This window comes from Petromyzon marinus, chromosome 54, assembly GCF_048934315.1.
Source record: "Petromyzon marinus isolate PM22_M1 ecotype Great Lakes invasive population chromosome 54, UKy_Petmar_22M1.pri1.0, whole genome shotgun sequence".
NCBI classification, from domain to species: Eukaryota; Metazoa; Chordata; class Hyperoartia; order Petromyzontiformes; family Petromyzontidae; genus Petromyzon; species Petromyzon marinus.
Window position 1 is genome coordinate 11,138,625 of NC_133720.1, and position 21,887 is coordinate 11,160,511.

At 53.0% G+C, this 21,887-nt stretch overlaps 1 protein-coding gene across 1 annotated transcript in view; it reads left to right on the forward strand.

The window, feature by feature from the left end:
- Positions 1 to 21,887, forward strand: part of SLC12A7 (solute carrier family 12 member 7) — a 92,447-nt gene that overhangs the window by 24,908 nt on the left and 45,652 nt on the right. The gene's annotated exons all lie outside the window — the stretch shown is intronic.

Genomic DNA, 21,887 nt, shown 5'->3' on the forward strand with positions numbered 1-21,887 from the left:
CCCTGATGCTTGTGTATTTGGAGTTTGCGTGTCTCTCTCTTTCCCCGTGGTCGCGTGGATTTGTCTCCAGGTCCTCCGGTTTCCCCCCCCCCCCTCCATATTTAGAATCAACATAACGCCAAGTCTGCACGTAGTGGGTGGCAGGGGACTCCCATAGATTGCTGGAGGCCTTGGGCAGAATTTCACGTGAGTGCCCCTCTTGGCGAGATATTAACTACCTCGCCTGGTATGCGGGAAGTCGTGGGTTCAATCCTGACCCTGACGCCTGTATATTTGGTGTTTGCGTGCTCCCCGCGTGACACGCGAAATTTTTTTCTGGGTCCTCCGGTTTTTCCCCTCCAAATTTACAATCAACACGCGTTTAGAGTATTTGGCTGCTATAAATTTCCACGTGATGATAAGCCACTTCCTTGAGCTATATTTGCGATAGCCAGGTCGCTAATGAAAAAGAGCTATATAGCTCAGTGCGCCTTACCTGGTTAAATTTTTTTAAATTGTTTAGTTTTAAAATAAATAGCTTCTGAAAATCTCCTGCCTCTGCCCACCTCAGAGGATGAATGGCTAATCGACAGTTTCGTCGACTGGCCAGCAAGTTTTGCGTGTGGTGGGGTAAAGTGTGGGGTGATCCCACCTCTTGCAAGACCGTCTGGCCGGGGTGGAAGAGTAGGCCAGAGAGTACCCTCTGGAGCCTCTGGAGCTGCCCTCGCGGTGTGCGCACGCAGCCACCAGCTGCGGCACGGAGCGAGCCATTGCAGGCTCTGCGCCTTTGCCCCCCCCCCCACTCCCTTCTCCTTCGTCGTGCTAATCGAGAGCCGACTTCGTTAGCGGGCGGAGAAGACAACACCGCCTGTGCCGTTGATCGGACGGCCGCCGCCGCCGCCGCCGCCTCGTCCTCCTCTTCCTCCCGGTGTGGCGAATTCCCTGGCAGGGCGTCCAACAGGCGCCCCCGCGCGCGTTTTTGCCCCCGCCGCCGCCCTCCATCGCGCGAGGGAGAGCCGTGTGTGTGTGTGTGCGTGCGTGCGGCAGGGGAAGTAGCACGTCGTGTCACAAACAAGTTGCGGGGTTTCTTCAAATAAAATTCCTCCCCACGAGGGAGAGAGAGAGAGAGGGAGAGACGCGTCCTGCCGCCGTCAAGCGATCTCCGCTGGCTCGCCTCGGGAGAGGTCGCGCGAACTCGTTTGACCTCCGGCCGCGCTCTGCTTCTACGGATAAATATCCTGCGACTCCGGGCAACCGCGGCGACGACGGCGTGCGTCTGGTGCCACCGTCCGCGGTGGTCACCGACTTCCCCCACGGCGATGATTCGGCTGTCGCCGCTTTTTTGCGCGTTTAAAGTTTGTTGTCCTTCCCCCGCACGTCCGATTAGCCACGGGTTGGCTACGTACGGTGCGAAAGGGGTTCAGCATACATTCTTCATACTCCGTTTTCTCAGTTGTAGCGACCAAATTGTGAATGAACGAAACCGGGTCGTGGAGAAGCATGTGAACAGCTTGGCCCGTGTACGGCGTGTTTGTCGCTCCGCTGCTGGATGACGGCCTCCCCGTGCCGTGCGGGTGGGTCGTGAGGGTTGTTGGACCACGCGTTCACCCCGCTGGTCAGTGCGGGCTGGCGGCGGTGGGAGAAGTGCCGAGCAGCAATGCATATCGCTGCTCTGCCCTCTACTGCCTACAACGCCCATAACACATGTTGCTTTATTGCATGGTGGTCACCCATCCGAGCACTATCCAGACTCAACCTTGCTTAGCTTCCGAGGTCTGACCCGATGGGGCCTATCCACGACCACCGTGCAACGTGCGGGAGTTTATAGGCGACTGCGGCTGAACGGTGGCAGACATCGGGATGGTCAGTGCAGCAGTGAAATACAATTGCCGGACTGTGCTCCCGTGGCCCCACATCTCTGCCCGCCCGCCCGCCACCTCCAACGCACGCTGACCAGCGGTGGTGAAGTATGGCCAAGCAGCCCCCGCGCGCACCCCCGCGATAGTTTCGGGGTTCGCCTTCAACCAGCGGCGCGGGCTCGCCGTACAATGCATTGTGAGCGCGAGTTTGTAACGTTGCGACCGAGGTTGCTTCAATTTCGATTTAAAGCCTTCGTGACTGCAAGGATTCATCTTCTTTGGTTCTTTCGGTAAAGTCACGTGGGATGAGAAATAAAACAATAAATTGATAAGATAAAATAACACAATAAAATTCTCACGACGTTTCGGTTTCGGGCCACAACACAAGCGGCCTTCATCGGGTGAAGGGACGAGACCTGTCTGGAGGACAGCGCTCGAAGGTTGCTTCACTTGTGGAACTGCGCCAGTGCGTGCGGGCGTGCCTACGTGGCGGGATGGTACGCCGCGGCTAGCGCGGCCATCCTACCGCCGAAGCCGCCGCCAGAGCAGCGCGCCCCTGGCAGACGCCAGCTTCGGTGGCCTCGCGGTCTTTGGCGACCGGCCCCTTTTTTTCGGCACCATCCAGATCTCTTTGAACGGCGACAGAAGCCATCGCGACGGAAAACGCAAAGCACGAGAGGGGCGCGGGCGCGGCGGTGGCGCGGCGGTCGTTTCGCGGTTCGGCGACCGCCCCGGTTGAATGACTGCGGCACGCGAATTGACGGCGACGGCGCTGTCGCGCGTCCTCCGTTCGCGGCGGACGTTCGGAGGTTCCAGCGACGACACCGCATGTTGTTCGATTTTGGAATGTGCATCGTGGCAACCGTTGGCCGCCCCCCATCAGTCGTGGCAGTGACACTTTTGTGGGTAAACAAGCGTAATACTAAAAAAAGATGTTTTGGGAAGAACGCAAGCCCGGTACAGCACACTGCGGGGGACTTCCGGTGCTTTATAACCATCCGTAGTTGGGGGGGGGGGGGGGAGGGGGGTGGTGAGGGGAGTGATCTACTAAATGATTGTTAGTAAAATTCAGTGACGCTATTGCACGCGAGCTCTTGTACACGCAGATTTGGGTGGACGCCAGTGTTCCAAACGAGCAGCTGGTCATCGCCGATCCCACTTAAAGACCAGCGGGATTTAATAATATAATTTAATTTCAGACAATTGGGAAGTCAGCATGAGCAGGCGCCAAATTCCCCTCCAAGCTCTGCTGTCCTCTACATATATATTAAGGAGCTTTTGGGCAATTAATGAGTGTGTATACGTGTGGAAGGAAACCGGAGTGCCCGGGAAAAAAAAACCCACGCATGCGAGGGGGCAACACTCTATCCCACGCGGATGGAACAGGTGGAGTCCCCACGCGTCTGCCCAGAGAAAACTGCTGAAGACCGTCCGGCATGGCGTGGGCTTGTTGCGGCCTTATGCTCCACAGGGACCGAAGAGGAGTAAGCTCAGCCACGTGTCTGCTGTGCCACATTCTTCTGGCGAGACGCGGCACGGGCTCCGCCATCCTCCTCCTCGACGCCCACGGGAAGGGAGTTTGGCAACGTTTTGGTGCGATCCACCAACCAACCAACCCTCGCCGCCGCCGCCTCCACGGCGCGGAATTGCGGGTGGCCGCGTGCGGCGCGGCCAACGCCACCCTGCAAACCTCGCCCCCGTACGTCGATCGGATCAGCGGGTCTCTGGGCAGAATCTGCCATCGCGCGTAACCCTTCGCAAGCGGAAGCGCCAGGCGGGCGCGGGCGTGCGTGCGATTGGGTAAACACTTGGCCGGACCGTCCGCCAACATCGCGGTGAATCGCTGCGGTCTCCGTGCGTGTCTGTGCGGGTCTCCACGGAAGTTATTACCAGGACGTCCAGCCAGCATGAGAGCTCCCTCTAGCGGAGAGGCCCCTTCCGCCAACATTGAGCAGTGAATCGCCCACGGTGGCTATGAGATGTTAACGACCTCGCCTGGTATGCAGGAGGTCGTGGGTCCGATCCTGACCCTGACGCCTGCTGTATATTTGGAGTTTCCATGTTCGCCCCGTGGTCGCGTGGATTGTTCCCCGGGTCCTCCGATTTTTCCCTCCACATTTAGAAACGCGCTTTTAGAGTATTTGACCGCGATACATTTCCACGTGAAAAGCCACTTCATTGAGGTAACATTTGTGGACAGGTCGCTTCGGAAAAAGAGCTATACAGCACAGTAGGCCTTACCTGGTAAAATTAAATTTAAGTTTTTAGTTTAGCCACGCAAAAAAAAACAGTGATTGACGGAGCAAGGAGCAAGTTTACGGGCACTTAACGCTTTACAATTCCGAGACGTCTGCAAGTTTCAGAGTGGGGTCCCCGTTCACCGCTGAATCTCAGAGCACGCAAGCGGCTCTGCGTTAGCTTTATTTAGAGAGGCGCAGTAGCGCCGCTGCTTTTAAAGACATTGTGCTCGCCGCAGAGAACCGCAGCGACACGACCGCACTTCACGATAGCCGGCGCCAAACTGCGCCACACGCCCCTCCCCGCGCGGCCTCGGGGGGGGGGGGAGCCTCGGTACCGACGAAGTTATTTTAGTTTTTCCGTTTCCGTTTCAAGCTCCGTTCCGACAGTGTCCACGTACTTCATCGGATGACGTACACGGGTGGGAAGGGGGAAGTGCCCACCGCCTTGGGCGCGTCGGGGACTGCGCGGCGGCACCAGGAGCGACCGTGGCACGCGTTGAAAGCGCTGCCCCCCTTTTTTTTTTTATTGCTCGGCGCTGCCGGCACAGGAAATGGCGTCTGCCTGCGCCCGATAACGGACGCGGGTTTCAGCCGGCGCCCGCTCGGAGCGGCTGGCAAGAAAGCTCGAACGGTGACAATGATAGGAATTTTTTTTTTTTTTTATATATATAAGAGCGCCGTACAATTCGCCCGGGCGTCGCTTGAGCGCTTTACGTCATCGCGTCTGAGGTCAATGGCGACGAGTGAAGTTCCCGGCAACAGTGACCGCAGGAGAAGTAGTAGCGATAGAAGAGGGACTAGGAGGCGACTGACCGCTGGTGAATGAACGAGTGGCTTGCGTGAGTGACTGGGTGAGTGAGCGCTGCATCGTCGCCCGGACTGCTGCTCCACGCTTAACCCTATTGGGTGCAGCAGTGAGACAGCAACTGGGCGCTCCACCCCAGCAGGAGTCCAACCTAGGCAGAATCTGCACTGTGTACAACCGTAGCCATGATTGTTTAGTCTGAGATGAAGGTTTTCGCACGGAACGGTCGACACCGCCATGGTCAACTTCACAACATAACATCATCATCATCATCATCATCAGCCGCTGCGTAGTCTATTCGACCGTACTTCCACCGCGCCGGTCGGTGGGGGGGGGGGGTCTGGCGAACGGGGTGGGGGCGACAAATCGGTTCCTGGCCACTGATGTCAGCCGTGGCCAGGAATCTAACTTGGGGCGGGGGGAGTCGTCGCCAGGTTCGTGAAAACGTTGCCTGTCCGCGCGTTGCTCCGGCATCCGCGCGTCCCTCACTCTGGCCCGCGCGGGCACAAAGCGGCTTTGAGCGATCGCCGCCTCTCTCTCTCTCCCGCAGGGGGGTGGCGGCGGTGGCGGCGGCATTTGCCGAGATTCGAAAATACTCTTCTCTTAAAAATGCCCTCCGGTGTCCGATTTCGATTACGGAATCTAGGACGTTAAGAGAGCAACCCCCAGCCTCCCCCCCCCCCCCACCCCCACCCACGCGCTGTTGACGAAAAGAGAGGGCGCCTCATTGAGCTCCATACGCCTCCGCGTTGATCGCGACGAAATTTCACCCCCCCCCACCACCCCCCGCGGTTTTGGTTTTTGCGAGCCGGGGCGTTGGCCCTGGCCGCCGATGAACGGTTTCTGTAATTTTTTTTTATACACCACCACCCCCCCCCCCCGCTTTCATCACCGATTCATAAGTTCCCACCCGGGTCCTGTCGATGATCGGGTCGTCGCAGAGTGGGGGGAAGCTCAGACGTGCACAGCGCACCGTCACGTCGTGTCGACGTAGACGATGCACCCAGTCCCCTACATTTGTGTCTCTGCACACAGAATCAAACCGTTTATTCCACATCAGAATCACTTTCGATGGATGTATACGCCATGGGGCATTTTCAGTCCAGCGCTGGATGAAGGACTCCCCCCACCCAAGCCACCGCCGACACCTTTTTAGAATCGGAATATTTATTTATACCGCTGAAGGAATCCGATGAGCTATGAAGCTTTTTGTTTCACAGATGTCCAGTAGCTGGACGGGTCAGACCGTTACAACAACAACAACGATCAATATAAAAACACTAAATGTACAAGAAAGAATAAACAAATCACCATCCCCATCCTACCAGGCAAAGCCCACTGCGGTATTAACTTATTTTTCAGAAGCGACGTGGCCACAAATTGATCGCTCAACAAAGTGGCTTATCATGTGGACATTTTAGCAGCAAACTAATCGAAATAACCTCTCAATGCACGTTTCTAAAATGTCGAGGGGGAAAAACCGGAGGGGTCCCTGAGACGAAATCCACGCGGCACCCCCTCTGGGAGGGCATCGTCGTCGTCGTTTAATGCGCAACGTTGAGCGTCTCGTCAGTAGTCAGGTTTGCTCTCAGCCAAGGCTGCACGGTGAACTGCCAGACGTTTATTTGCAAGGACCCCCCCCCTCCCCCCCCCCCCTCCATTCCAATATGGGTCCCGGTTCGACACACGGCGATTTAATGCACGACGCAAATTTGACTGTGAGCGAGGGAGGATCTCTGCCGCGAAGCAGGGCCGTTTCCGTGACACGTCGCCCGTCGCATCTCCGTTCCCGTTGGGGCCACGGCGAACTGCTCTCATGGTTGTGCCTTGAGAGCAGTGGGAGTAACGTTGCGGTGCGGACCTTGTACGCGTGTACGTTGAGCTTCATTCCGCACCGTACGTAGCCAAGCAACGCTAATCGGAGGTGCGGGGGAAGGACAACAAACCAAATGCAACAAAAAGCAGTTCTAAAGAAATCGGTTTTGAATCTAAAATTTAAAAGTGCGCAGCTCCCAGCGGCTTCCTAATGTCGGAAGCAAAAGAGCGTTCCGGACGGCCGCAGAAGCGCATCTGAAAGCGCGTGACGTGGTGACCACCGTCTTTGTTCTATCGTGAGCCATAAGCCGCTGCTGGCGCTGCTGTTGCTGCAAGGATTACCGGAGCGGCAATAAATGAGCAGGCACCTTCGCCTTCCAACGTGTACCTGCAACGTAAAACCCCCAAAAAGTAGCGTTTAACACTCCCCATCAGCCGCACGGGCTATGGGGGAGTGAATATTTCTTATCTGCAGGCATCGATTCAACACGGCAAAGCTCCCTGCCGGTTTCCACGTTCAGTGTCGTCAGCAGAGTCCCGGCTTTGCTTGAACCGTCGCTCTTCGACCGCCAGACGTTTAGAGGTTGGACATGGGTCCCGGCTCGACGCAAAGCGGTGTGTGAATACGTAGCACGAAGCAAGTCAACGGCGCCGTCGTGGCGGGGAAATAAGCGACCAAAAACGGACGCTTGTTTCGGCTACCGGCAGATTTTCACCCCGGGTCGTCGGAGCCACGGTGCCGCGTCTCTGTGACGCGGCCACTCCGACGGCGCGAGCCCGACCGGAGAGGCGGCCCCGCGGTGGAGCAAGCGGCTCGCAGGCGGGAAGGTTTGCGAAATCGCATCGCTCGGCCAATCGTCCCTCCCGGGTGTCGATTTAACAGCCCAACACATTTGTGGGGAAGTCAACAGCGGGGACTGTCCTACGGGTTGGACTCTTCCCTGCCCTGGTAATGTGGAATTTTGCACCAGAGATTCTCGGGGCTGTTAACGGGGGCTTCAAGCACACTGCGGAGTCGTTATAGCGAGCGCCACTTTGTGGGCAAATGAACAGCGGTTGTCCCGTGGATGGACTCGTCCCTGGCTTGCGAAAGTGGAATTTGTACCGGGGCTGCTCAGCACTGTAAACAGGAATTCGCTCTGACCCTGATCCACCGGGCCACCTCGCGGAATTCGTAGTTAAAAACAAAAAAAGAAATGTATTGCCGCGATTACTTGTATTTCTCAATAGTGCGGCCGCGGTTGCGTTGCTGTGGCCAAGCTGCCGCAGAAGCTAAAAACAGATCTGGCTGCTGCTGTCACCACCGCCTCCCCGCGCCGGCGTCACAGTGACGCCGTGGAAATTGGTGCGCTGTGCCCCCTTCCCAGCGGGAATCGCGAGGGCTCCGCTCCTCCGTGCCAGCGTCTCGCCGTGCCAACGTCAGCGTCAGAAACGCGAGCCGCCCAGCCACCCGCCCTCCTCTGAGTGTTGGCATTCTTGTTCCATTTGTAACGCTTTCCCACTAAGGTTGACAAAGCGTTGACGCACTTGCTCTGTCTTGTGTCTTGTCAGTCTGTCTAACCATCGGTTTGTCCGTCTGTCAGTCCTTCTATCTGTCTGACCATCTGTCTGTCCATCACTTGATCTGATATCTGTTTATCCTACCATCTGTCTGTCTCTCTGCCTGACCGTCTGTCTGTCCATCCCTCTGACCGACACTGTTTGTCCATCCGTCTCTGTCTATCTGTCCGTCTCTCCGGCTGCGTGTACGTCACCGTGACTGACCGCCTGTCTGTAACGGGGAAGGGCATACGTTTCCAACGAAGGTTTTGGGAGCGAGCTCTTGTCCGTGCGGGCGGCCGGGGGAGGAGGCGTCGACGGCACAATAGCCGCTCGTAACGGCGATCCCTACGCAAACGAAATTTCAGCGTCAAGCTTGAGTCGCCACTCCGGGGACTCAAGCTTGAGTCGCCACTCCGGGGACTCAAGCTTGAGTCGCCACCCCGGGGACTCGCCTTTTGAGAAAATCGGCTCGTTACCGCCCGGAGCTCGCGGAAGCAACCCAGCGCGACGAGAAGCACAATTTTGCTAAATAAGCCAAAACGGGTTTTGCCCCGACAGCTTCCGCGCACCCCGCTAACCAATCGCTTCAGAAGACACAGACGCGCGTTCCCTCGTTTGTCTTCACGGTTTTTGTTGTTGTGTCCCACCGCTGATTGACAAGCGCCGACGATCTTTGCGCGCCCGGGCATCTGTGCCGTGAGCCTAGAATAGGCGCGTGTTTACCCCAGCGACCCCGTGCTCCGTTGCGTTGTTGCTCGATTCGCACCTAGCGGCCCGCCCCGGTTATCCGGCGCTCCCGGTTCGACTCCCGGCCACGGCCGATGCCAGCGGCGAGCGGCGTTGCTGCCCGTCTCCGTCCCTTCACCAAACCCGCAATCGGACAGCGTGGAACCCCTCCCCCTCGGTGAATCACGTGGCACTGCGAGGCCTTCACCAACGATCAGAATCATCAGAATATTTATTAACACTGGAGGAATCCGATGAGCTATGAAGCTCTTTTTTTCGCACATGTCCAGCAGGGGCCGGGGTTCACAAAGTCTGATAACAGCAAAACAATTTACAAAGAAACACAACAGGAGCGCGCACGTGATTTGCTCGTGGGAACGGCTGGGAATATTTCACTGCTGCGAGTTTGCGTGGTGGGGGATGTTCCCGTTGGTTCCGTCGAGCGTGAGGTTTTCACATCTCATCCCTTTTGTGCTGCTTGAGTCGGCGTCAACTTTGGCAACGCGATGTTTTTCCATTCGCTAATAATAACCAAAGTGAGTTACCCCCCCCCCCTCCTCCACGCCTCTTTTTTTTCAAGAGGGTCCTGCCGCCGCCGCCGCTATCGCCGTTGTTACTGCCGCCATCGCCGCTGGCGGGAGCATTTTTGAGATGCAGTCGCACATGTAGATGGTAATGGGGCGCCGGGGTGGCTAGGAGATGTTAACTGCCTCGCCTGGTGTACAGGAGGTCGTGGGTTCAATCCAGACCCTGACGCCTGCTGCTGTATATTTGGAGTTTGCGTCTCTTTCTCTCTCCCCGTGGTCGTGTAGATTTTTCTCCGGATGCTACGGGGTTTTCCCTCCACATTTATAAACGTGCGTTTTAAAGTACTTGGCTGCAATATATTTCCACGTGATAAGCCACTATGTTCAGCTATGATTTGTGGCCAGGTCTTTTCTGAAAAAGATCTACATAGCTTAGTGGGCCTTACCTGGTTAAATAAAACTAGTTTTAGTTTATATTCTTGGTTCTTTTGGTAAAGTCACGTTGAAGGGAAACAATAAAATAATACAAATATAAAACAATACAATTCTCACGACGTTTCGACTGCAACACAAGCAATCATCATCAGGTGTGAAAACCACAACAAGAAAATTTGAAAAAGTGGAGGTTATTTTTAACGTTAGCACCACGGAGAGCGATTTTACAGTTTGTTCAGATGGACGAGTCCATCTATGTTCGGAAAAGAGGAGGGGGGAGACGAAAAATAATGGATGTGGTCTGAAAGCCACCTTAAGCGTGATCAATCAATTAAGACCCGAAATGGTTTATCAAATCCTTCCAATGATTGCTAAGCCAGAATCCATCTTCTCGGTTGAAATTGTCTCTGTGTTTGTATATGTGTATAGCCTCATGAACGAATCTCTCATGGTAGCCAGATGGCTTGCAAAGAACCTCTGTCTTGGAGAAGTCAATGTCCTACTGAATTATAACAGTGGTCTGCCACGGCCGAGGTGTTGGTCCTACCGTGTTCCTGCCGTATATTGTTTTATATTTTTATTATTTTATTGTTTCCCTTCTACGTGACTTTACCGAAAGAACCAAGAATATGAATCCCTGCAGTCACGAAAGCTTTAAATCAAAATTTAATTTTAGTTTAGTTTAACCCTGTACAATTCGCGTCGTAGAAATTGAAGAATTCTCTGCGTAGTTTTAGAATAATAATAATAAATAAAAGAGGCAAACATTCTCAGTGGCGGACATTGTATGCCTTAGAAATTAAACATTTACAGCCCTTTGTCAACCCCACTGCTGGATGAAGGCTTCCACAAATTCTGTTGGTCACGGGGTGTGTTTGACCACACACGGCCACAATGATCAATCCGCATTTGGTGAATGGGGAACCCCCAGTGCCGGTTGAGATATCCCTCGTGGCCGCGAATCAATTTCGGGTCACCGGGTTAAATAGCGGTCGGTGCGGTGCACTGACCGCTGTGCCACGACTCCCCCATTGTACACGCCACGTGTAACGTAACATGTGACTGTTTGTAGAGAGAAGCCTTCTAAACGTGGCATTGTTCCTTCTCAGCTGTGGAGACCTTGGCGCGCTCGCGTGCGCGTCTCCTCTTCTGTCCGTGGCAGCGCAGTCGTTGGCGCACTGCGCTACGCACCCGGCGGGCAGAGTTCAATTCCCGCTCGCGACCAACAACAGCGGCGACTTTTTGAACTGGTCCTGGGCCTCTCCTAGGTCGACTCGGCCTTTTCACGCGAGCACCGGGTGCGGCGTGTACAACGTCGGCACCCGGGGGGAGACGAATGCGGCCGACGATAAGGCAGCTGCGCGGCCGCTGGCCAAACCCAGCTCCTTGTTGCGCCGTGCCGGCATTCATAAATGTTGGCTAGCAGCACTTGCCAGAAGGCTGTGGGGGGGGGGCGGGGGAGATCTTTATGGGTGGCGAGGGGTTCTGTAGACCTTCACACTCGCCCCGCTAACGCTTGCCGTCCTCCCACCGGTTGGCACGCCCCCCCGCAGCTCGCCGCATCGAGGAGGCTACACTCTGTTAAGTCCGGCCAAGTGCCAGGTGTTGTAGACCCCGAGATTGGGAGCTCTTAGTGCAGCGGTGGAACTTTGAATCCTTAATTTTTATTCCATTGCTGGACTGGCCCGGTGCGTAACGCGGCGTGCCGTGGTGATACCTCGTGACCCGAGTTCAATTCCCAGTCCGGATGTATATATGAACCTATAAATATGAATAAATCAATATATATGAACTCGTATACATAAAGGCTCCACGGTGGCTAGGAGATGTTAACTACCTCGCCTGGTATGCAGGAGGTCGTGGGTTCGATCCCGACCCTGACGCCTGCTGCTGTATATTTGGAGTTTGCGTGTCTCTCTCTCATCATCATCACGGTGGCTAGGAGATGTTAACTACCTCGCCTGGTATGCAGGAGGTCGTGGGTTCGATCTCGACCCTGACGCCTGCTGCTGTATATTTTGAGTTTGTGCGTCTCTCTCCCCATGGTCGCGTGGATTTTTCTCCGGGTCCTCCGGTTTTTCCCTCGCATTTATAATTTTAGCGTGCATTTATGGAGTATTTGGCTGCTTTACATTTCCACATGAAGATAAGCCATTTCCTTTGTGCTGTCTTTTGTGACAGCGAGGTCGCTTCTGAAAAAGAGCTAGAAAGCTCAGTTTGTTGTCCTTCCCCCGCACCTCCGATTAGCACGGCTGGCTACGTACGGTGTGAAAGTAGTTCAACGTACACACGTACAACTAATAGGACATTCTATATGTGCCATTTAATAATAATGTATTTATCTATGCACAGTAGGGGGCACAGGCAGTGTGTCTGGAAGTCATCTCCGTCAACCCATGGCACGTGAGTCTGTCCCGTGACCCCTCCTGTAGGCGAGCCTTCGACACTTCACGTGGCCTCGGAGTGCGCCTGGCCTGGCACAATCACCGTGGCGACGTCAAGGCCACTTGGTAACAAATGGGAGCTGTTGTTCATCATATAAATTTATACGGGACTGAATAAGTTCCAGATAAAAATAATGTGCGTACGTTTTGGTTACGGTCGTGATACGCGTGTATCAATCGGCGCTGCTGGAAACCTCTTTCAGACGGAATGTTTCATCGCACGGGATTATCCGGGTGAAAGATTTTAATGACTAGAAGAAATAAGTAAAGAATATTTACGAACTAGAAACACATACAGAAGGGGACGGTGAAAACGAGTGAAAGCGAACTGTGCGTTCCCGAACGGAATTGCCATCCGCGAATCGTGACCATTGGATGGAAACGTTGTGAGGATAGTGGATGGGGGAGCGTGGTGGGAGGGCTGCGGATTCGATAACAACAGCATGTCTAGTGGCCACCGATTATCATCAACGCACTCGAAAAAATAAGAAACTGGGAGAACAGAAAACACGACGGCGTTATTTACGGGCCCGGGCTGCATGTGCCGGGCTTTTTGATGCTTGCCCCCCCCCCCTCCCGGCCCCCCTTTCTTTACGTTGGCAGAGGGGAAGGGTCCGGAAGGGCCTTCGTCGGTCGGGCCACCCCGCGCGTGAACGTGTCCCCCTCCGGCTGGGTTGACCCTGAGCTTCGCACCAGGTCGCTTGTGATAATATTTGAGTCGCTAACCCCCCCTCCCCCTCCTCACCGCCACCCTCCCACGAAATTGTATCCCGATCGTGCCCCTCGGCGTCTTGCCATGTGGTGAAAAGCGTTTGTTTGGCGCTCTCGCAGAGCAGTGCGGGGCTCTTCGTGTGAGAAGAACGGCCCGAGAAAGTGAATGTCGTGGAGGTACCTCGGAGATTCCTTCCGAGCCTCCCTTCTGGCCGACATAGTAGGAGGCAGCGCTTTCACCCCACCGGCCCTGCCTCAGAGAGTAAGATTAATCGCACGACTGTCAAACGGATATAGATTTAATGAATATATTCAGACCTAGAATTTATACGAATTTCACGTGATCGTTTTTTGTGCGTTTTTAATTGGTGATGGGGCCAAGACTAATGAGCGTGCTGATGCGATTGAGAACCGGGTTTAATCACGGGCGGCTAACAGCTACGTTCAAATCCAGGTTTGGGGCGATGACGCGGCCCAGCGATTGCCGCTTGTCCGCAGAGTTTCACGTGCTGAATCCAGCAGGCTGCCCTGGTTAATACTGCGGGAGTATTAATAACCTAAAAATACTACTACTACTAGTACGCGCCACCTGCTTAACAGCGGACGTTCAAAGATCGCGTGATGTCATTCCAACAATAGTAGGCCATCGTGTGCCGGCATCGGTGGTCTGAATTTTGACAAATTGCTTGCAAATTTTCTTGACTGGTAAACGCACAGCAATCGTCACCCACCTGCTGCGAATAACGTAGCAGGACCCTCTTGAAAAATACTTTTCAGATTCCGTTAGGACTTCGTGGGTAAAACATGCGTAGTAATCATGAGTAAATAAAACCAGCTCGGCGCTCATTTACCTCCAAGCCACCCGGCCGTCTCCACGCGATCGATGGAGCACCGGGTCAAATTACATTTTGCAGGCGCATAGGGAAAAAAGTGGCAGGCGCGGTGGAGCTTTGTGGCTGTGAAGATTCGCGGATGTGTGGCCTCAAGGCTGTGAAGCTTTTGCAGTTCGCCGCTGTTGCGCTTGGAAGCAGGGACAGTGTGCTGTGCCGAGGTGATCGTTGGCTCTCACGGTCGCACCCTGCTGGGCCATGAGGTGGCCAGTGCAGAAGCCCTGCCGACTTGGGACCGTATGTTCCGTCTCATGCCGCCAGGGTTTTCTTTGGGTTGCTCCGCTTACTTTCCACGTCTGTGCCGGCTGTGGATGAGGTGTGTGTGTGTGTGGGAGTGGGGCAGTCATCGAATCTCGGCGTGCTTCCGACTTTATTGAACAGTGTGGTGAGGGTTTGGGGAGTTGTTGGTGAGTTAGTGAGCTGGGCTGCCCAAATTGTTCCTGGAGGGCCCGGGACAGAATGCCACTTGGGGTGGGGGGATAAAAAATAAACAGTCCTGATGTGGGGTCCTCTTGTGTAAGACTCGGGGAAAACGACCTGTTTCACCCCCCCCCCCCCTACCGAGCAGGCTCGTTGTGTGTAGGTGGAGAGATGTTAACTACCTCACCTGGTATGCAGGGGATCGTGGGTTCAATCCCAACCCGGATGCCCGTTGTACATTTAGAGTTTGCATATCCTCCCTGTCCCCGGCTTTTTCTCCAGGTCCTCCGGTTTTTCTCTCTACATTTAAAATCAACATGCGTTTTAAGAATATTTGGCTGCTATAAATTTCTATACGATAAGCCACTTCGTTGAGCTATTATTTGCGATAGCCAGGATGCTTACGAAAAAGAGCTTATTAGCTCAGGTGGGCCTTGCCTGGTAAAATAAAAGTTTAGTTTAGAATGTCTGGCAAGGATCATGTGCGTGCCACGTGAGTGTCATGTCACCCCGTGCATAGGACCGGCTGCCCTCTAGTTTTGTTTGCATCACGTGTGCGGCGGAGTGGCGCTGTAGTTAAACTGATTCAGCGGAAAAGTTGACAAATCGTATCTCACTGAACTTTTTTATTTTACCAGGTAAGGCCCACTGAGCTATTTACCTGGGTTTTCAGAAGCAACCTGGCCACAAGTGATCACTTTACGGGAGTGGATTATAACGTGGAAGTTTATAGCAGCTAAATACTCTAAACGCACATTTAGATTCCAAATGACTCGAGGGCCTTGAGAAACATTAAATCGAGCACAGGGATAAGAGACACCGCAAACTCCAAATATACAGCAGGCGTCAGGGTCGGGATCTAACCTAGAACCTCCTGTATACCGGGTGAGGTAGTTAACATCTCTCTACCGTGGCGCTCCCCTCGCACTGGTCGGTGTGGGTTAGGGTTGGATCATGGCAGCACAGTGCTGTCCAGCGATGGGCATTGTTGTACTGCTGATGGGTGCTGCGTGCTGCTCGCCACGTTACCCCGCAGACGCCCCAGGCTGCCTGTTTGTACACGGCGGTCACCCATCAAGGGCCTGTCCAGGCTCAAAATCTTGCCGAGCATCCAAGATCTATGGATCGGGTGCATTCTGGGTAATCCGTCGAGGTCAGATGCATTCTGGGTGAGTTGGTCACAGGCTCTTTCCAGTGGTGTGGCGTCTTTTTTTTAAATGCCATGACATGTCAATCAATCTCATGTCATTTTTCACAGTTAAAGCTAAAGTTAGGGTGAACCTTTCTAAAAACACGGTGTTCTCAGAGCATTAGCTCAATAAGCTATTTATAAAGCCCGGTTATATATATATGTGTGTCGCAGTGTGTGTATACATGTTTAGCTGTCCGCTGTATAACAAAGCAACCATCCTGTGTTGTGCAAGTTCAGTTGCTGATATCTTTAGAGTACACGGTATGCATGTGAACGAGGAGGGGGCCTGGTGGCTCACAGGCCCGAGGCGATGAGCCCGGCAATACTGGGTTCCTGGGTTCGAATCCGGGTCCTCAAGTACAGCGAGAGGATGGTCTCAATCCCGGCACCAGTGGATTGACAATAGGGCTGCACGTGTACACACATGCACACATATCCAAGTCGTGTTTTTGCACTGGCATGGAGTAAGGATTATCTGTGTAAGGCACAACCACTAGAATACAACCAATGTATGCCTGTCCATAATGCTCACCGTAGTATACGATTGTTTCTAGAAAAGGTGTAAGGCACTACCACTAGATTACAAGTTAGGCCGATCAACAATACTACTAAACACATTCCTGCAGAGGGAGCTGGTAGGAACGTCGGGTTGCTCGGTCAATGGCCAGGGTCAACGGCACCACCACGTGGTGTATTCCGTAAATATGCCCGACTGTGAGGGCGGGCACAAGCTGGCGTGAGTAGGTTAAACGTTGAGTTTTATAAGGGCACCACGGGGTGACCAGCCCCAACCTCCCCACCCTCCCCACCGAGCCCCTCCCCACCCTCCCCACCCAGCCCCTCCCCACCCTCCCCACCCAGCCCCTCCCCACCCTCCCCTCTCCACCCAGCCCCACCCCTCCAATTTTTGGATGCACGACGGACGGACACAATAATCCCCTGTGGGCTGGTGGTGTAACCAGGAGGTTCCTACACAGTATAATATAAGATTGTGGAAAGACATAAGGCACTATCACTAGAGTGCAACGTATGCCCATGGATAATAATCCGATATTACTGTATTGTACATTTATATTCTTCTTACGGATGTGGCGTGCCAAAAGTAATGGCATTCCGGACTAAGACACTGCTCACATTATAACCCACAGGCCCGTCAAGAATGCGGACGATCTACGTTGTTAATATGATGATGATGGTGATTGTGGTTATAATATCTGGGTCTGTTGCCCGCATGCCCAGCCACCGCATGCCCCAAGCAGCTTCTGTTTTGGCCGGATAAAGGGGGCTAAGCAGGCGCGACACGGGCTGGAGGAGAGGTGAGACTGATGCAGTGCAGGAGGATGTGGAGCAAAGTGGACTTGGCCGAAGACTGGTACTAGCAGTGTCAAGATCGACCTCTTTGGAGGAGGCTCCTAAAGGACGCTACTGGGCAGTTGGAGGTAGTTGGCCTCCAATAACAACAACGCAAGGCAGAGGAGTGACGCTCACAACAATGAGGGGACTGCCGGGTGGATAAAATACAGCAAGTTGGTACAGTACGGGGCACAGTTGGGTTCATCTGCCAGTCATCTCGGTCAGTCCAACACATGGCACCTGGGTTTGTCCTGTGACCCGTCGCAGCGAGCCATCCAACACTTCACGTGGCTTCAAAGTGCACCTGGCCTGGCACACGTGCCGTGGCGGCATCACCGCTGTTCTGTTGTAATAATATCTCCGTGTTGTTGCTGTGAGCGGACGCACGTGGACGGGCGGGCGGGCGAGCGTTGCGATCGAGTGAACGGGGCATCGGCGATGAGAGAGAAAAAAAAAAGAGCCAAGTCACCGTGACGCGATGCAGCGTCCTCGCATCGTCGACAGGGATCAGCGGCAAGGGCAAGTTGAAGTTGTGTTTAATCACCGGCTCCTCCCGGCTGTGTCGGGGGGGGGGGGGTCGTGTGCTGGCATGCCTTGCCCCCTGGCCTGGCACACACCAGCAGGCAAGATCACTCTTGCAGATGAGGACTTCCCCTCCTTCCTCGCGTGCGTTTCTCACCACGGGTTACTGAGAAAGTAAACTTGGGAGCCGGACAAAAAAAAGAACGCCGCCAAGTCGGCTCCTCGAGTTCACAATCAATCGGATTATTGCGGAAAGGCATTAAGGCACTGCCACTAGAGTACCGGGGAGGACTGTGTCAGCATTTTACCCAAACAGAGTGGGATTATCTTCTTTGGTTCTTTCGGTAAAGTCACGTAGAATAAGAATAAAATAATAAATTAATAGAATTCTCACGACGTTTCGACCACAACACAAGTGGCCTTCTTCAGGTGAAAGGAACAGACCTGTCGGGACGACAGAGCTTCAACGAACGTTGTTAAGATCCGTAGGATTAAGCGGTTGTTACGGCTGCCTCGGCGTAGCATCGCACGGAGGCATTGGGATGCTGCTGGATGCTTCTAGATGCCACGCACGCGCCTCAGTCTTTGTTCAGCCTTGCGTTACGCATCTCCACGTGTAATCACAGACGGTGCTTTACATCATATTATTGTTTAAAAGGCGATTTTTCGATAACACAGCGTTCTTCAGGAACGCTACTGCGACCGTGGCGTTAGAGGAACGAAAGCTGTACAATGAACGATTGAATTTGGTTTTAAAGCTTTCGTGACTGCAGGGATTCATATTCTTGGTTCTTTCGGTAAAGTCCCCTAGAAGGGAAATGATACGATAATAATAGAACAATCAAATTCTCACGACGTTTCGATAGCAACACAAGCAAATCGTCATTATCAGGTGTGAAAGCCACAGCAAGAAAATTTTGAAAATGTGAAAAAAGAGCTTTAAAGCTCATCGGATTCCTATAGTATTAATAAATACTATGATTCTGTCTCTCTGACGCCACCATGTGAGAGTAATAAATAATTACAGTCTCTGCTCGCCTCTTTTTGGGTGCACTTTGTAAAAGGGCATCACTGTGGGTTCCACTGCGTTGGGGTGCACTTTGGGGCCGTCCATAAATGACGTCACGCACCTGGGGGGGGGGGGGGTCAGACATTTGTGACGATGTGTGACGAGGGGGGGGGGTTGAGAAATGTGACGTCACATCAGAATGCGCAACTGTAAATAAATATAGACAACGCGTTTTACTTAAGTGAATAGACTTTTTAATAAATGTTTTCTCCTACAACATCAGAGCGCAGCAGCACATTAAATACGCACTACGATGACAATAGTTTAAAGCGATTTGAAACATGTTTTATTTTGGGGGGGGGGCAGAGCTTTGTGACGTCATATTTGAGGGGGGGGTCTGACTTTTTGTGACGCCGTGTGACGAGGGGGGGGGGGTAAAAAATCGTCCAAAATCGCGTGACGTCATTTATGGACGGCCCCTTTGTGAATGTGTGCGCGGGAGCTCCCACGTGGTGTCGCTGCGACGCCGCCACGTGGTGGCTTGAGCAACTTTCACACCCCCCCACTCCCCATGTGACAGTCACAATGGACGAGTCCACATCAAAGGGAAAGACCAAAAGTTACCACGGCCCGGGGGGGGAGTTTAGTCACCGTGACCTCGGTTACCTTACCACAAAGCGTCACCTATTTTATCGACCCTTCCTCCACGAGGAAAATGGGCTGAGTCGTCCCCACACTGGAATTTGATTTCGCACGCCAGTGGGTCCAATGCGTCAAACCAATGCGTCAAAAAATCCACATTCCTATGGCGTTGGGCGAGTACATCCATAGAACAACCACTCCTGGCCCAGGACATGCCGGCGGGACGATGTCGCCCGGCCGCCCTAGGAACACCTGGGGATTGCCTAGGAAGAGCTAGAGCCTGGGTATTATAGTGTGTAGTGTATAGTGTAGTGTATAATAGTGTATAGTGTAGTGTATAGTAGTGTAGTGTATAGTGTAGTGTATAGTAGTGTATAGTAGTGTAGTGTATAATAATGTATAGTGTAGTGTATAGCAGTGTAGAGTATAGTAGTGTAGTGTATAGCTGTGTAGTGTATAGTGTAGTGTATAGCAGTGTAGAGTAATGTATAGTAGTGTGTAATAGTGTATAGCAGTGTATAGTAGTGTATAATAGTGTATAGTAGTGTATAATAATGTATAGTGTAGTGTATAGCAGTGTAGTGTATAGTAGTGTGCAGTAATGTGTAGTGTGTAATAGTGTATAGTAGTGTATAGTAGTGCAGTATATCGCGTAGTGTATCGTGGTGTATAGTGATGTAGTGTATAGTAGTGTATAGTGGTGTATAGCAGTGCAGTGTATAGTGTAGTAGTGTATAGTGATGTAGTGTATAGTAATGTAATGTATCGTAGTGTATAGTGCAGTAGTGTATAGTAATGTAATGTATAGTAGTGTATAGTGTAGTAGTGTAGAGTAATGTAATGTATAGTAGTGTATAGTGTAGTAGTGTATAGTAATGTAATGTATCGTAGTGTATAGTGTAGTAGTGTATAGTAATGTAATGTATCGTAGTGTATAGTGTGTAGTAGTGTATAGTAGTGTATAGTGTAGTAGTGTATAGTAATGTAACGTATCGTAGTGTACAGTAATGTAATGTATCGTAGTGTATAGTGTAGTAGTGTATAGTAATGTAATGTATCGTAGTGTATAGTGTAGTAGTGTATAGTAATGTAATGTATCGTAGTGTATAGTGTGTAGTAGTGTATAGTAATGTAATGTATAGTAGTGTATAGTAGTGTAATGTATAGTAGTGTATAGTGATGTAGTGCTGGAGTCTGTCGCCAGGGAGGTGTGGACCGCCACTACTCAACACGCAGCAGCCGCGACCCTCACCAGGACAAGCGGATTTAGAAATAACGAACTGCTCTTTCTCTGGTCTTGCCCCACCAATTGGTATGAGTTTTATCGACCCCTGTGAGGGATGATGGGCTGAGTCGCTCCCCCCCCCCCCCCCCCGTGCCAATGTGTAGATACAGTACTGTATTATTTACTTAAATGTGGTTTTCTGAGAGAATACGGGAAATTGATTCTTTCCCACGCAAAGAAGAGCAGCTGGAAAATAATAAAACGGCGAGGATTTTTCCCACTGCCGTGACGCGTCCCGGTCGGCATCCGCAGAAGTTAACCGCATAATTTCGCGAAGCATCTTTAAATCCCCCCCCACCAACTCGCCCCAAAAAAACCCACATCGCCTCTTACGGTGGGGTTTCTGGGTGTACGCGCGTGTTTGCTCGGCAACGATGTCCGACGTTTCGCTCCACGTGCTGTTTGGCATTATGTCCGGCAACACGTGGGCACAGAGACAATGATGGGAGTGTGGTGAGTGGGTGGGTGAGCGAGTGAGTGGGTTGGTGAGTGAGTTAGTGGGTGGGTGTGTTGTAACCCTGCAGTGTGACGAGTGGGTGGGTGAGTGAGTGAGTGGGTGTGTTGTAACCCTGCAGTGTGACGAGTGGGTGAGCGAGTGAGTGGGTTGGTGAGTGAGTTAGTGGGTTGGTGAGTGAGTGGGTGAGTGAGTTAGTGGGTGGGTGTGTTGTGACCCTGCAGTGTGACGAGTGGGTGGGTGAGTGAGTGGGTTGGTGAGTGAGTTAGTGGGTGGGTGTGTTGTAACCCTGCAGTGTGGTGGGTGGGTGAGGGAGTGAGTTAGTGGGTGGGTGTGTTGTGACCCTGCAGTGTGGTGGGTGGGTGAGCGAGTGAGTGGGTTGGTGAGTGAGTTAGTGGGTGGGTGAGGGAGTGAGTGGGTTGGTAAGTGAGTTAGTGGATGGGTAAGTGAGTTAGTGGATGGGTGAGTGAGTGGGTTGGTGAGTGAGTGGGTGAGCGAGTGAGTGGGTGGGTGAGTGAGTTAGTGGGTGGGTGTGTTGTGACCCTGCAGTGTGACGAGTGGATGGGTGGGTGAGTGAGTGGGTTGATGAGTGAGTTAGTGGGTGGGTGTGTTGTAACCCTGCAGTGTGGTGGGTGGGTGGGTGAGCGAGCGAGTGAGTGGGTGGGTGAGTGAGTTAGTGGGTGGGTGAGCGAGTGAGTGGGTGGGTGTGTTGTAACCCTGCAGTGTGGTGGGTGGGTGAGGTGAGTTGGTGGGTGGGTGAGGTGAGTTGGTGGGTGGGTGAGTGAGTTAGTGGGTGGGTGTGTTGTGACCCTGCAGTGTTGGTGGCTGAACACACTGTGCGTGAGACGAGTCCTCGGCAGAATGGAAAGGAGTCCTCGACTGAAGTTCACGTGAACAGTAACCACGGTCGTAGCGATAGAGGGCGACTGACCGCCGACGTTGAGTTAAAATCTTCGTTGTGCAAGAAGTTGGTCGCTTCCTGCCCCGACATTCCTCTGCCCATTGCCACTGCCGACATCGGGGGAGGAGAGGGGGGA